Below are 15,928 nucleotides of genomic sequence, written 5' to 3' on the forward strand. Positions count from 1 at the left end.
AAACCCCAAGAATTTTCAGTTTGGACTGGATGGTCAGCAAGAAATATTCATCAGGGCAGGATGAAGCAATGTACTCAACCATTGGTGGCCTCATTCATTGTTTTAGAAGTTCAAGACCTTCGGGACATGGGTTTGCATTTTGGTTTTTGGCTCTAGGCCCCACAAACATCAGGAGAGAATTTGTCCATAACTTAAGTCAACACAGGAGCCTTAGAGTGGACAGTTAGCACAGCAGGGACAGGGTGCCAATTGAAGCCCAGAGAATACAGTAGAGTAGAAAGAGGGAGAGTCCTTCTTGTGTCGGTTCACATTCCAAGTTAGTTGTGGGATCAGGTTTCTGTACCTTGATTTTCTTATCAGTGAAATGGGGGTGTTAATAAACACTTCTTTCATGGGACCATTTCAAAAGTCAAATGAAATATCTAACACAGACTTGATGTGTGTGTGCTCTCAAGACCAAACAAGTAGCTGAAGGTCTTGGGCAAGGAATGCAGAACAGGAATGGACGATGCTTGGGAGGAATGTGGGAAGGAAAGTCCAGGGGGCAGGGAGGGCAGTGAGACTGTTCCCAGCTGTGCAGATGGTGAGCACATAGTAAATGTGGATCGTGTTAGAAAAGACTGGAAATGAGATGGAGAAGGAACATCCAACACACTAAAAACAGCAGGAAGGCCAAACCAGGGAGAAGGTCTGGGGAGGCTATAGGATTCATAGAAATGCTGTATCTTTGAAAGGACATTTCAATCCATGGGAAGTCAGATTGCAGTCTATGAAAAAATGAGTGGGTGAACTCTCATTTTGGGTTTAGCTTGGTAACTGTAGTAGAAACCACTCCCTGAAAAAAGTTGACAGCAAAAGGAATGAGAGATAAAGTAGTAGCTGGAGGGCAACACAAGGTTGAAAGAAAGTTCTTTTATGTTCAGAGAAGCACAGGCAGATGTGTTGTCAGAAGAAAGAAACCAATAGGAGAGGAAGGGATGATTAATACAGAAAGAACCTTGAAAGGTAGAATGAGGTAGAATCAAGGGGAAAAGACAGGTCAGTCTTACAAGTGATTACTGCCTAGGACTAAAGAAAACAGGCCAAGTGATAAGGATAGACATTTTGAGAGGTGGTGAGAAGTTGAAGAAGTTCTTAAAGTTCAGGCAGAACTTGAACTTCTGGAGGAGCAACTAAACAGAGCTGAGTAGTAGGGAGCTTGTTACTTCACCCATTGTGGTGGACACTGTAAGTCGGCTCACTCTTTCTGGATGCTGGACTGTCCACCTTTGCTACAGGGTAGTAGTTAGCATGCTACAGCTCTTGGGCCAAATTCTGCCTACAGCCTGTTTTTGTTCATCCTATAAGTTAGGAATGGTCTTCAATTGTGTGTGTGGCAAAATACGTAAACCTAAAATTTGCCATTTTAATCATGATTATAAAACTCAGGGGCATTAAGTATATTTCCAGTGTTGTATAGTAGTCACCATTTTCTGTCTCCGGAATCCAATCTTCTACTCATTTCCAGACAGAAACTCTAGACCCCATCAACACGAACTCTCCATTCATTTCTCACCTGACCCAGAACTTGGCATTGCCTTTCTCTCTCTCCAGGAATTTGCCTATTCTAGGTATCTCATATAAATGGAATGATCCAATACTTACTGTCTTTTTTTGCCTGCTTATTACACTAAGCATAATGTCTCCTGAGCTAATTCATGCTGTACTATGTAGCAGAGTTTCATTCATTTTTATAGTTGAATAATGTTCTGTTGTAGGTGCATCATATATTTTCTTTATCGTTTCTTCTCTTGATGAATCTTTGGATTGTATCTACCTGTTGTGAATATAAGTGTAAGAATGTTCAAGTCCTTGCTTTAAATTCTTCTGTATAACTCAGAAGTGGAATTGCTGGATCATACAGTAATCCTGTGTTTAATCTTTTAAAGAATTACCATATTGTTTCCCGTGTTATGTGTATCAGCCTACTTTGTCACCAAGAGTATACAAAGGTACTGAATTCTCTGGATCCTCATTAATATTTATTATCTTCTGGGTTTTGAAAAACAAAATGGCTACTTATTAGGAGCCATTTTAATAGATGTCAGGTGGTATCTCATGGTGGTTTTTCTGTTGGGGTGGTTGGATACTAACAGAAGTCTTTCCAGTGGGTGTGAGGGGGTCTCTCATTGGATGTTCATCCACAGCTCCCCCAAAGCTAATGATGCAGAGGATCTTTCCTTGTGCTTATTGGCCATCTGTACCTCTTTGGAGTAATGGCTACTCAAGTTTTCTGCTCAGGTAGTTGTGTTGATGTTGCTGTTGCTGAATTTTAGGAGTTCTTAGTATATTCTAGATATGAATCTCTATCAGACATACGGTTTAAAAATAATTTTTTACCATTCTGTGACTGGCCTTTATAGTCTATTGACCATATAGGTAAGTATTTATGTGAATTTTCTCATAAACTCATATGTAGGTTTACAAGCATTAGATTTGAGTTTTCCAATACTTCTTTAATAAATTCTCTTCCTACTTTGTGTGTCTACAAGCAACAACTCTGACTTATACACACTTAGTAAAGATGACAATATGATACTAGGTAATATTTCCTGAAAAAGGAATTTTTTGTAAGAAAAAAATCTTATTCTTAATTGTGACTTTCTCATTGATTTTTACTGCCTATAAACCTCCAAGTTATATATATCAAAGAGGAGCACAATGAAAATTATCAAAGAAATAGATGCAGAACTTGGTCGCAAAAAAGTAAGACTGAGTTTTAAAAAAAAACAAACAAACCAATCCATAACTGAACTAACATATTGTAGGAATTTTCACTCTCAGACATTTCATTTCATTACACATGAATGGAGTGCAGAGGAAATGGAATCCTGCCAATCTAACTTTCTATAGCAGAAATCCTGAAGTTCTGAGAGCATCTCACAAGAAGGAAGGCAACTTTGCACCGGGAGTGACTGTTACCCCGTCTCCGAGAGGTGGGAGGAGAGGGTCGCGCACCTCTGGGTCCACAGCTAGGAGAGCTGCCTCTCATCTCAGTCCGCTTCTGCACTGGGTGACTTCACCTCGTGCTCCTCTCTCTCCAACTCAACAACCGCACTTACACACACACACACATACACACACCAAGTGCTCAAATTAAAATGCTTGCTTTATTGTTATTTATGCCTGATCTCCGTTTTTCCCACACAGCCGTGTGGGTGAGTAATCGTGACCTCATTGCCAAAACCAAACTCTTTCCACGCACTCGGCTGTAGGAGGCACATGTTCTCCAGTCCTCTCCTGTTTTTCCCACATGACTGTCCTCTCTGTTACTACTGATCTTGTTGAGAGAAGAAGCTTTCTGGCCCGTGGTCACCAAGCTCATGAAAAGAATTTCTTCCATCTTAGGCCATATGAGAAATGTTGGGAGAAATAGATAGAGAAATTTCTATTTTATTTCTAAAAGGTTTTACTTTTTTGAAAGACAGAATGATAGAAACAGAAAGAAAAGGATCATCCATCTGCTGGTTCACTCCCCACGTGGCTAGGCCAGGTCAAAGTCAGGAGCCAGGAACTACCATCCTTGTTTCCCATGTCGGTGTCAGGGACCCAAGTACTTAAACTGTCTCCTGCTGCTTTTTTCAGGGGGCATTAACAGGGAGCTGGTTGGAAGAAGAGCAGCTGGGACTTGAATGGGTGCTAATCTGAGCTACTAGCATTGCAGATGGTGGCTAAAGTGCTGCACCACAATGCTGGCGCTTAAGAAGGCAATGTAAAGCAGACTATTATAATAAAAGACATACACACATCAAAAGCTGATGAGATTGTTGCTGAAAAAAAATCAGAACGGAGAAGTCCCAGCAAGGAAGTCAGCTAGAACCAAGTGGGAGGCTGACAAGGAAGATAGACGACCTCTTCAAAAAAAAGCAAACCCTCAGCAAAGTAAGAAAGGGATCTACTCTTAAAGCCCACACCCAGGATACGGCGGGGCTTGCGTCCTCACCTTTCAGAGGTGGCCAACAGCCTGTGCAATCGCTGTGCCGCAGCCAGCTGATGATAAGTAACGCCAGACAGGTGAGAAATAATTAACTGCTTGCCCTTAGTTTCAGCCTACAATTAGATAGCTGTGGGTACAATTACTCGTGTGTGCAATTTTCCAACAACGAATAATTGTGGCTGGAGAGCAGCCTGCATTGTCAAAGGGAGCTGTAATTGAGGGCCCTTTTAACAAGTTAGTGCTTAAATTGTAAGCAGATATGTAATTTGATTAGTGGAAAGACACTCATGATTTTTTTTGCAATTATGTTTTTATATTTTAACAGCTGCTTTCCCTAGCCCATTTGTGAACCTCACCAAAGCATCATTGGCATACTATAATAATAATTAAAGTCTAAGTAAGGAATGCCACATCACAGATAAACCGACCATGAGTTCTATTGAGACACTCTTGGGTGTATTACATTGTCTATGCCATTTTGTAAGGCCATGCTATAGCAAGCTAACAGCATTGCTCATACTTCTTGATTGTAGACATACAAAAAAAATTTACCTGGTGGAGAGACAGAACTCTCCATGGAAAAGCCATTGTTATTGTAACCATTTACAGTTCCATATTACTGATCTAGTCATATATTTGCTTGTTCTCTCTCCAAAGGGGAAAGTTAGATAATATATAAAGTGTATTTATGTCTGAAGAAGAGTTAGGATATTATGTTTTTTGAAATCTTTAGCATATTTAGAGATCTTGTACTGAGAAACTCAGTAGGGTTACTTGAGAGAGTCAGGGAAACTCCGTCAGCAGTCTCCAGGAGCACTTCCAAATGTTTGTGCTAAAATGGAATTAAAAGATACGTTTATTTGGGCATAAAACCCTTTTTGGAATACAGGCATAGTATATATATATATATTTTTTTTTCAAGGGTATTTTGAAGATCCTTCCTACTTCACTGAGAGCCTAAGTTCAGGTATATCTGTTTTCAGTTGTTTTGCTTTGCTTTTAAGACTTTATATATTCATTCAAAAGGCAGAGTTACAGAAAGCAGGGAGGAGAGACAGAGATCTTCCATTTGCTAATTCACTCTCCAAATGCCCACAACAATCAAGGCTGGATGGACCAGGCCAGTGCCAGGAGCCAGGAACTCTCCCATGGGTGGCAGGGAGCCCAGTACTTGGGCCATCTTCTGCTGCTTTCCCAGGTACATGTGCGGGGAGCAGGACTCAAACTGGCACCCATATGGGATGCTGGTGTTGCAAATGTCAGTTTAACCATTGTGTCACAACACCAGTCCATGTTCTTGGTTTTTAGAGTTGAATTCAAAGTGGCAGTGCAACTTTCCTTTTTTGTTTTGTCTAATGTTAATTTCTCTCTACTAATTTTGTGTTTATGGCTAATAAGTTTTTTCCCATTGATGGCATCAGTGATTGGGAGCTTTTTATTGCCTCAGCAGTTGATGATTTCTGGAAATGAATTGTTGGACTATAGAATGATTTGTTGTTTTTTATTTTTGTTGGCATGTCTGCTTGGCTGTTTTACAGATTAGAGAGAAAGAAAGAGATTTGAAGACACAAGGCTGCAAGTTTTAAAGACAGGGAAGGGGCCGGGAGACAAGGCATGTCCATGACCTCTAGAAGCTGAGCAAGGCAGAGAAGGGCAGTTTTTTCTTTCAGCTTCCAGAAGGAACAGAGATCCTTAAGACCCATTTCAGACTTAGGACCTTTCAGAACTATAAAATAGTAAACTTGTGTTACTTCAAGTTGCTAAGTTTACATAATTTATTAGAGTAGCAATCAGAAACTGATCTACAGTTATTAAGAATATGTTCTTTCCCCAGGTTATTATTGGGAAATTATTATGCAACCAAGGCCTGGAATGCCGTTTTTGAGAATGATGGTAATTTAATTACAAGTGCTTTTAAAGATCTGATGTTATTGACTCCATGCCACCACTGGTCACAAAGCCCTTCCAGGAAAGCTGTCTTGGTGCTTAGTGAGTCTCAGCCATGCAGATGCCAAGAAATTTGCCCAAGTTCATAACTGCTGCGAATGAAATCTGATGCAGAGTCTCTTGGCCTTGGTTCTTGCCCCCTAGCAAACAGGTAATACAGGCTTTGAAAAGTCCAAGTAAAATTTTTAAGGAAAAATTAACACTCCTACATATATTTGAATAATCAGGCCAAATGTAAACAATCTTGTGTTATTTTTATTCAAGCATAACCTATGTTTAAGATTATTTTTAAATCAAAAAGAGGAAACTATAATTTTAAAAAAAATAGACTTCAAAATAGAATTATGTGGCATGTCCATCTACCTTGAATGGATAAAGAAAAGATGGCCAATACATATAACATAATACTCAGCCAAAAATCCAGGATGAAATTTTGTCACCTGCAATAATATGGGTAGAAGTGGAGACCATTATGAAATAAACCAAGAAGAGAAAGACAAATATCACACGACTTCACCTGCATGTAGAGTCTAATAAACAGGTAATTGCATAGGAGCTAAAAATCCGAAGGTGCTTACCAGAGACTGGTAAGGGAAGGAAAGAGAAAGATTGAGTGGCTGGTACAAGATTATTGCTAGGGAGGAATTCTGGGGTTCTGTTTCAGAACAGATAACTTTAAAGTATTATTTTCTCTAATTTTTTAAAAAACCCTACATACAGAATTTTGGATGCATTCACAGTAAGGAAATGTTAAATTCTTGAACGGATAAATAAATATACTTGTGAAGAAATATCACGTATTAACTCAAATATCCAAATTATATGTCTGTTAAGACAAATGAAATTTCTAGATAAATATTCATTCCACAAAATGCTGGAACCTTAAGAAACTGTCTGATTCCTTAGGGATATGAACTTGGTTTTGACTAAGCTGAGTTCTAAAAATTATGAAATAATAAGAGCTGGTCTTTTAAAAATATTTCCACACGCATGGACTCCCAGAGCCATTTCCCACACTATGCCTTCTTATCCTATAGTTCTTTCTTTCCTGATAGGTTTCTTAATCCTTTAGGCTGCCATTTCTGGTCACTCACAAAGTAATTTTTCTGGTAGCACCAAGTGCAAAATAGGAAACGTTTTTCATGCTATTCAGCTCCAAAACATGTGCTTACATAGTTTCATATATACATACCCAAATATCAATCCATCCTTGTTCTCTAAAAACGTCATTTCAAGGACATATGTGCTTTGTTCTTAAAGGGCTTTATATAGTTTTAGCTACTACAGAGGCAGTGAAAAAGTAGTAGTGTTTGAGCCATATTAGAAGCTCTAGGCTTCTGTCATGCCTGTTTCTATTATTCCTGGTCTGTTGCACACTCTCCTAGGTTTTCTAGTTTTTGCCATGCCAATCAATTAGTCCATTCAACTCTATGTTTCAATGAGAGGTCACGTTAAACCAGTTAACACTGTTATCCCCTTGGGAGGCTTCCCATGATTGACTCCAGGTATGGGAATCCCCAAGAGAAGAGCTTCTGATCCTTTAGTCTCCCACCCCAAATTCATTCTATGGGTCTCAAAGCTATCCTGCACAGCCATCTGCTGGGATCACTTAGACCTGTTTTCAGTTTCTCTTCAGGTCTTCAGCAGTGGTGTGCAAGATGCACTCTCTGGCTGAGCAGCATTGGCATCCCCTCATCCCCTAGAAATATTTTAGAAACTTATAAGCTCATCCTCACATCAGTGGTTTAGGTTCTGGCAATCCTTTGGTTATCTAGTTATTTAACTGAAAGAGTGAGAGAGTGAGAGATACAGAGAGAAGTTGTATTCATTAGTTTGCTCCCCAAATGCTTACAACAGGCAAGGCTGGGACAACCTGAATCCAGAAGTCAGGAACTCCATCTGGGTCTCCCAAGAAAGTGGCAGGTACCTAACTTCTTGAGCCATCACCTGCTGCCTCCCAGGGGATGCATTAGCAGAATGCTGGAATCAGGACCAGAGCTGGGATGAGAGCCTAAGTATTAGGGTAGGCACTCGCATCAGAAACAACAGATTTTCTTTAGAAATTTATTTATTTTTCTTGAAAATGCAGATTTGCAGAGAGAAGGAGAGACAGAGAGAAAGATCCTCCATCCGCTGGTTCACTCCCCAAATGGCTGCAACAGTTGGAGCTGAGCTGATCCGAAGTCAGGAGCCAGGAGCCTCTTCCGGGTCTCTCACATAGGTGCAAGGTCTCAAGGCTTTGGGCCATCTTTAACTGTTTTCTCAGGCCACAAGCAGAGAACTGGGAGGGAAGTAGAGCAGCTGGGACACAAACTGGCACCCATATGGGATCCTGGATTTTAGCCACTAGGCCACTGCACCAGGCCCCGATGCAACATCTTAACTATTATGCCAAGAACCTACTCTTCCTGGTAATTCTAATGCACATCACAGTTTGACGTCCACCAGCCAATTGCATCTTCACCGGGGGCTGTAATTTGTGATTTTGCTGAATGGTACAGTCCTGAGCTGATGTCCTGGGCCTCTGGTCACAAGGCTGATCATGTGGTCCTTAGTCAGGTGACCCCTCATCTGCCTCTCCTCCCAGAAGGCTTTTCCTCTGTCTGAGCAGCATCCCAGCTGGACCGTTGCCCAGGTTCCTCTTTCTGATCTGAAAATGATCCATCCCACTACTTGCAGAGCAGAGACAATGGCCCACACTCTCAGCGGAAGGAAGTCCTGCCTCACCCAGGTCTCCAGCTCTGAATACCAAAAGGGCATCGTCTGCCAGCTCAGCCTGCCCCTCCTCAACCTCAGAAGGAGACAAGCTCCAGAACTGTGCTTTTAGACTGGCCAACCAAGCAGGAACATCTTGATCTAGTTCTGTGGTTTCTGGTATTCATACAGTGTGCATATGCACCTTGCTTTGAGTTGTGGGGTTCATTTTCATTTTAATTTCATAATACTTTAATTAATTGTATTCATTTAAAGACAGAGATAGACAAACATATGCAAACTCAATAGAGGGAGAAATGGAGGGAAAGAAGAAGGGAGAAGGAGAGGAAAGGCTAGAGAAGAGAGCTCTTCCATTCACTGGTGCACTCCTCAAGTGTGTACAAGAGCCAGGCAGAAGCAGGGGCCTGGAGCTCTGTTCAGCTCTCCGGGCTGTGTGGCCAGGACCCAGCTACCTGAGCCACACCTGTTGCACCGTAGGTAGAGCATCAGCAGAAAGATGCAATGGAATGTGGAGCTAGGGCTTGAACCTAGGTCCTCTGATATGGGATGCAATCATCCCAAGGAGCTTCTTATGAAATGCATGAACCTGTTTTATTTTTTAAAATCAGATATACAAAAAAATTTATAAGACCGTGATTCCAGTTTTTTAAATATATATGTGTGCATAAAGAAGACAATGACATGATGGTCACTGCCCATGATTATAGATAATTCTAACCATTTCTTTACAATTTCCTAACTTTTGGGCCTGGTGCGATGGCACAGTGGTTAAGGTCCTCACCTTGCACACCCGGGATCCCATATGGGCACCGGTTCTAATCCCGGCGGCCCGCTTCCCATCCAGCTCCCTGCCTGTGGCCCAGGAAAGCAGTCGAGGATGGCCCAAAGCTTTGGGACCCTGCACCCACGTGGGAGACCCGGAAGAGGCTCCTGGCTTTGGATTGGCATAGCATCAGCATTGCACCCACTTGGGGAGTGAATCATGGGATGGAAGATCTTCCTCTCTGTCTCTCCTCTCTGTATATCTGCCTTTCCAATAAAAAATAAAAATAAATCTTTAAAAAAAACCAATTTCCTAACTTTTATCCTAAATAAATAAATAAACATGCTGTGTCAAGCATAAAGTGCTCACATTCTTTATTATTACCCGGTACCTCCATGATCAAATTGTTCAAAAAAAAAAGCTGGGTGCAGCAGCCTAGTGGCTAAATCCTTGCCTTGCATCTGCTGGGATCCCGTATGAATGCTGATTTGCGTCCCAGTTGCTCTGCTTCCCATCCTGCTCCTTGTTTGTGGCCTGATAAAGCAATAGATGATGGCCTAAAGCCTTGGGACCCTTCACCAGCACAGGAGACGCAGAAGTTCCTGGCTCCAGATTGGCTCAGCTCCAACCGTTGGGGCTACTTGGGGAGGTAACCAGCAGATGAAGATCTTCCTCTCTGACTCTCCTTCTCTCTGTAAATCTGCCTTTTCAATAAAAATAAATAAAGCTTTAAAAAAGTTGTTTTTTAAAAAGCATTCAGGTTGGATGGACTTCCCTGATGAATCCTTTTTTTCTTCCAGATGATATTCACATAGTCAGGGTGGGAAGGATCGAGGGTTAGGGAGAAGTGGGTGTGATCATTATTTCAAAACTTTCTGTTTCTTCCTGTTTCTGGGGGTATGGGGAACATAAGCGGAACATTGGGCTGTGCCCAATAGGCATACCCACCCTCCCTGGTGAATCTTAAAAACACATCGTGGCTACCACAATGAAGCCCTGAAGAAGTTAAGACTTAGACCACAGCGGAGTTGCATAGCTGCTATTCCGCATTCATGGAATAGTGCTTGACACACGCAGTGCTCAGTACAGGCACGAAGCACTCAGTGCCGCCACAGGCCCTCAGGTGTGGGTTTTGCATTCCTTGAACCCCTAAGGATCCTTCCCACCCTTTTTCTTTCACCATTGAACACTTGGTATGCTAGAGGAGGCTCAGAAATACTTTATTCTTGAAAGGGGTGGTGGGAACCACATATTCTGTCCCCAAAGTTGGCTTCTCTCTTTCAAAGGAGATCTGCTGTTTACAGAATATCTGCATAAATGTGCATACATCTGCAATACAACAGCACCGGGAGCACAGAGGCCTTTGTGTTGAGTCCCTTGGAGCCAGACTTGTTCTGGGACGGAGGTCTTATGGTCCACAATCAAAGTAAGCCAGAGAATTCTCTTTTTAAAAATTTTGAATCAAGATGGTGGAATAGGGTAAGGACATGTTCAAATGGATGGAGGAACATTTAATCAGGATGAAGCAGAAAGAACACATTCCAGGAAATAGAGGGCAGAACAACAGCAGAGGGGTACCTGGAGACTGACAGACACAGGAAAGCAGCGGACACAACAGTGTGGTGTTGCAGTGACTGAAACTCCAGATAACAGCAATCTGAACTCCACCAACAGCCAGAACTCCACCAGCAACCAGGTGGGAAGGGACTTTCACTGGGAGCTTGGTAGGTGAACTCAGACAAAGAATTGTCCATCCTGCTGGTCTGTTTGATTTGACCAGGAGCAGAGACAGAGCAGCAGATAGATCCCAGATGGGCAGTGTGAGAACAGGGTGGATTTCACAGCCCAGTCAGCCCTCTGGAGCCAAATTGGGTGCCATTTTGTATAAGGAGGCAAAGGCAAGGGAAAGGACTGAGCATACGCTGAGCTGGGAGTGAACTCATTTCTGACTCAGGGAACTGCAGCAATGTGGCATTCTACAGGTTGCACCCAAGACAGGTCTGGCTAGCCCTCAGACCTGATGACCAGCAGATCAAGAACTGTAGTAGTGGTACGTCAGGCACCATTTTGCACACTGCGCAATAGCTTTAGGACTGCAGGGGACAACAGTGAAGTGCGCATGTGCTGAGCTCTGAGCTCGCGAGAACTCAAGGAGGTCCGTGGTTTGCACTGGTCCCACAGGAAAATAATACTGACTGTGGCATCGTATGTGTCAAAATAGGTCCATGTGGCACCCAGACGTAACATCCATCAAGTTCCAGCAAGATCAGCACCACCAACAACCTAGCTATATAGGACAACTGGTGTCTCCTTAATCCTGGGACCTGCTCTAACCGAAAGTGGGAGAAAGGTTGCAGAGACAATGGTGAAACCTCAGCACAGGATCACAGGAGGTGGAGAGTGGTGAGCCAGGAGTTGGGACTACTGAGTTCTTTGTGGAAATCTAACATAATAACCCAGACCTGGAACTTGCTGGAGGGAGTGGCACATTTGGCTGCAAGCAAAGAGTTGTGTACCAACTGCAATAAGTAAAATCACACTGTAGACCTGTGGGAGACACAGCTTAGAAACCTGACCAAGAAGAAGACTCTGCTAACCAGAAGTACAATGACCAAGAGCAAAAGAAGAGACAAACGCACAATGAATATTACTGAAAACTCCCCTGCAAAGGAGCAAGACTTTATGCCAACCTCAGAGTTAACTGAAGAAGACATCTAGAAAATGGGGGACACAGAATTCAGAAAACTCATTTTATAGCTTCTAATCAACAATGAGAATCACATACAAGAGTTCAAAGAATTTAAGGAATATTTTAAACAAGCAATAGCAGCAATAAAGCAAATCAAGGCTGATATATCAGAAATTAAGAATACAGTTGAGTAAATTAAAAGTACAGTGGAGAGTCTCCAAAATAGAATGAAGCAAGCAGAAGAAAGAATCTCAGGATTGGAAGATATTTCCTGTCACCAGGGGGAAGCAAACAAAAAGCTGGAAGCAGAGCTGGATCAGGCCAAAAAAAAGTATTCAAGAATTGAAAGACACTATTAAAAGGCCTAATATAAGAGTTATGGGAGTCCAGAAGGTACAGAAAGAGAAACTGGGTTTAAAAATGTATTTAATGAAATTTAGAGAAAGAATTGGGAAACAAGATCCAATAGGGGCACAGAACCCCCAACAGGCCTGATCAAAAGCGATCTTCACCACGACACATGATCATCAAGCTCTCTTCAATTGAACATAAGGAAAAGATTCTTAAATGTGCACGTGAAAAAAATCCATTGACATATAAAGGAATGCCAATTAAACTCACAGGAGACCTCTCACAGGAAATTCTATAGTCAAGAAGAGAATGGAATAACAGTCCAGATTCTAAAAAAAGAATTGTTGGCCTAGGATAACATATCCAGCAAAGCTTTCTTTTGTCTTTGAAAATGAAATGAAATTCTTCCACAATAAAGAAAAGTTAAAAAAAAATTTGCTTCTTCCAAACCTGCCCTACAAATGATACTTCAAGATGTTCTCTTGACAGAGAAGAGGAATAGCACCAAACAAAACCAAAGGCAAATGGGAAGAACATCCTACTAAAGTGATGACAGAAGACTAAACCAATAAACAACCCATTCCTAAAATGACAGGACCCTGAATGTAAATGACTTAAGCTCAATCAAGCATCATAGATTAGCAGACTGGATTAAAAACAAAACCCATCTATTTATTTAGAAGAAACACATTTCACTAACAAAAATCAGCAGATACTATATCACATGGGTTTTGATGTTTTCTGTTAGTTTCATCTCTTCAAAACACTTTTTTCTGATTAAATTTATAGATCATAGAGTAGCAACATTTTCTTCAAGAAGGTTCTTGATTTTCATTTCTTCAGCTACATGTTAGTCATTTAGTAGCATGTTATTTAACTTCATGGTGTTATTAATTTCTTTTTTCTTCCTGATTTGATTTTGTTTTGTGGTTCTTCATTTAAGGGGATATAAAGTAGCTGTGTAATGGAGACTGTCATATCTAGTAACATGTTATTTAACTTCATGGCATTGTAAATTTCTATTTTTCTTTCTATTGCTGATTTTGTATTATGACTTTTCATTTGAGAGGATTTACAGTAGCTGTGAAATGGAGACTAACATATCTAGATGTGAGGATACAATGTAGTATAAATTTCTACTTCCAGACAAAGATGGACTTACAATGAAGCTGTTTACTATATCTTGACAATAGGATTCTGGACTCTCTGCCATTGTCCATGCCCACAATGATGGACATATGACTGTGTATGAAGAACTATACCTTAGTAATGATGTAGAGGAACTAGGTGGTGTGGTGGAATTGGGGAGGGGGTAAGGGAAATACCAGGAGCCTATGGAACTATCATAAAAAGGTAATAATAATCATAATAAAATGTAAAAAATTTTAATAATGTATAATTCCTATACATTTTATAGGGTACAGTGTAATATGTTAACATGTATTCAGCATAAATTGATAAAATTGGACAATTGGCATTTGCATTTCCTTATCTTTATGTGTGAAATGTACCATCCCCTCTTTTCCAGTTCTTCATACAGTGTGTATACCCCACTGTGAACTGAAGTCACCCACTGTGGTAGGGAACACCAGAGCCTAGAACTTGTGTCTATCTGTTCTTTGGACCTGCTGTACACCCTGCTGCTGTTGAATCCTTCTCAGCCTCCCAGTAATCACTATTCTAAGTTCAGGTTTAATTTTTTAACCTCCATATATGACTGAAGGCGTGTAGTAGTAAGGGTGTGTGTGTGTGTGTGTGTGTGTGTGTGTGTGTGTGTGTGAAGAGATTCCAGGGTTTCATAGTTTTTATGGCTGGAGAATATTTCATTGTGTATGTATACCATACTTTCTTTGTGCACTCATTCATCCATGGATGGACACCTGGGTTGATTTCATCCACAGGGTTCCTGCTTGCCTCTGCCCTGCTGTCAGTCCCTCCCTCCACTGACTTGGGGCTCCCAGAGATTCGCTGGCCCTTCTTCAGATGCCCTCCTGCAAGGAGTCCCTACCAGGCCTGCAGACAGACCTATGTCTGTGTCTTACTCTGAGCCTTCACCTGTCTGACACACAGGTAGCTAATACAGGCAGAGCTTCATCCATACTACCTGGGCTTTCATCATGTTTTAGCTGTAACCACCTGAGTACTCATGGAATCAGAATGCTAAACAGCACGTTCTGTTTCTCATTGTTTTTAAGTGACTAAACAAGGTAAAACAAAAATTCAACTTACATTGTTATGTTTTCATGTTTAAAAGTAACATTGAGATAATCTGATGCAATATTTGAAAATAGAAATCCAAATTTCCAAAACTGGTTTGAAGATTAAAATAAATTCTAAACTGCAGCAGGCATTGTGGTGCAAGGCGTAGGATTGTGGGCATAGCCCAGTTAGCCATTGCTTGTGATGCCCACATTCCATACTGGTATGATTGTGATCGAGTCCTGCCTGTTTCCAGTCCAGCTTCTTGCTCAGGCACACCCTAGGAGACAACACATGATGACCCAAGTACTTGGTTCCTGCCATCCATGTGGGAGGCCTAGATTGAATTCTGGGCTACTGGTTTTGGCCTGGCCCAGTCCTAAATGGTTGTAGGCATTTAGGATGTGAATCAGAGGATAGATAGTCGATATTTCTCTCTCTCTGCTTTTCAAATAATAGTCCTTAAAAAAAATTTTCTTTTGTACTTAGGGTCAGCACAATGGCTAAACAACCTAGTCCTGCACCTGTAAATATCAGCATCCCATGTGGGTGCCAGTTCATATCCTGGCTGCTCCACTTCTCATCAGCTCTCTGCTTATGGCCTGGGGAAGCAGTGGAGGATGGCCCAAGTCCTTGGGATGCTGCACTTACACAGGAGACCTGGAAAAGTCTCCTGGCTCATGGCATTGAATTGGCTCAGCTCCAACTGTTGCAGCCATTTGGGCTGTGAACCAACAGATGGAAGATCTTTCTTTGTGATTCTCTGTAAATCTTTCTGATTAAAAAAAAAAATCCTGAACTCTAACTGTACCTTAAGTAATGTGATTTCAAGATCCTTTACTACTGGATCACCTTTCAGGACTCTTTACAGTATATCAGCATTAAAGAAGAAGTTATTCTGACACTTGTTTAAATGGTAATGTAAAACAGAAAAGGTAATATCTTTTCTGTACTCACAAGATTCATGGCTGACACTGCTATAATGAAAGATAGACTAGCAGGAGAAAAGCATGACAAATTTACTTAATCCAAATTTTCTGTGACATAGGAGCTTCAGAAATGGGAACCCAAAGATCCAGGGAAAAATGGATTTTTATGGGCAGTCATGTGATTAGAGAACAAAAAGGCATGACATAATGGTAATAAACTGCGGAGGTTTAGCCTGGTCAGTTGGTGCAGTTCCCTCCAGGTCTCTGCATAGGAGTCAGAGTTCTTTCCATGGGCTTAGGTCTTTCTTAAGGTAGACAAGGTCCCTTTGTGCTCCTGTTGTGTGCTACATTAGCAAGCT

This window comes from Ochotona curzoniae, unplaced genomic scaffold, assembly GCF_017591425.1.
Source record: "Ochotona curzoniae isolate NIBS_2020 unplaced genomic scaffold, NIBS_Ocur_1.0 contig_1014, whole genome shotgun sequence".
Classification (NCBI taxonomy): domain Eukaryota; kingdom Metazoa; phylum Chordata; class Mammalia; order Lagomorpha; family Ochotonidae; genus Ochotona; species Ochotona curzoniae.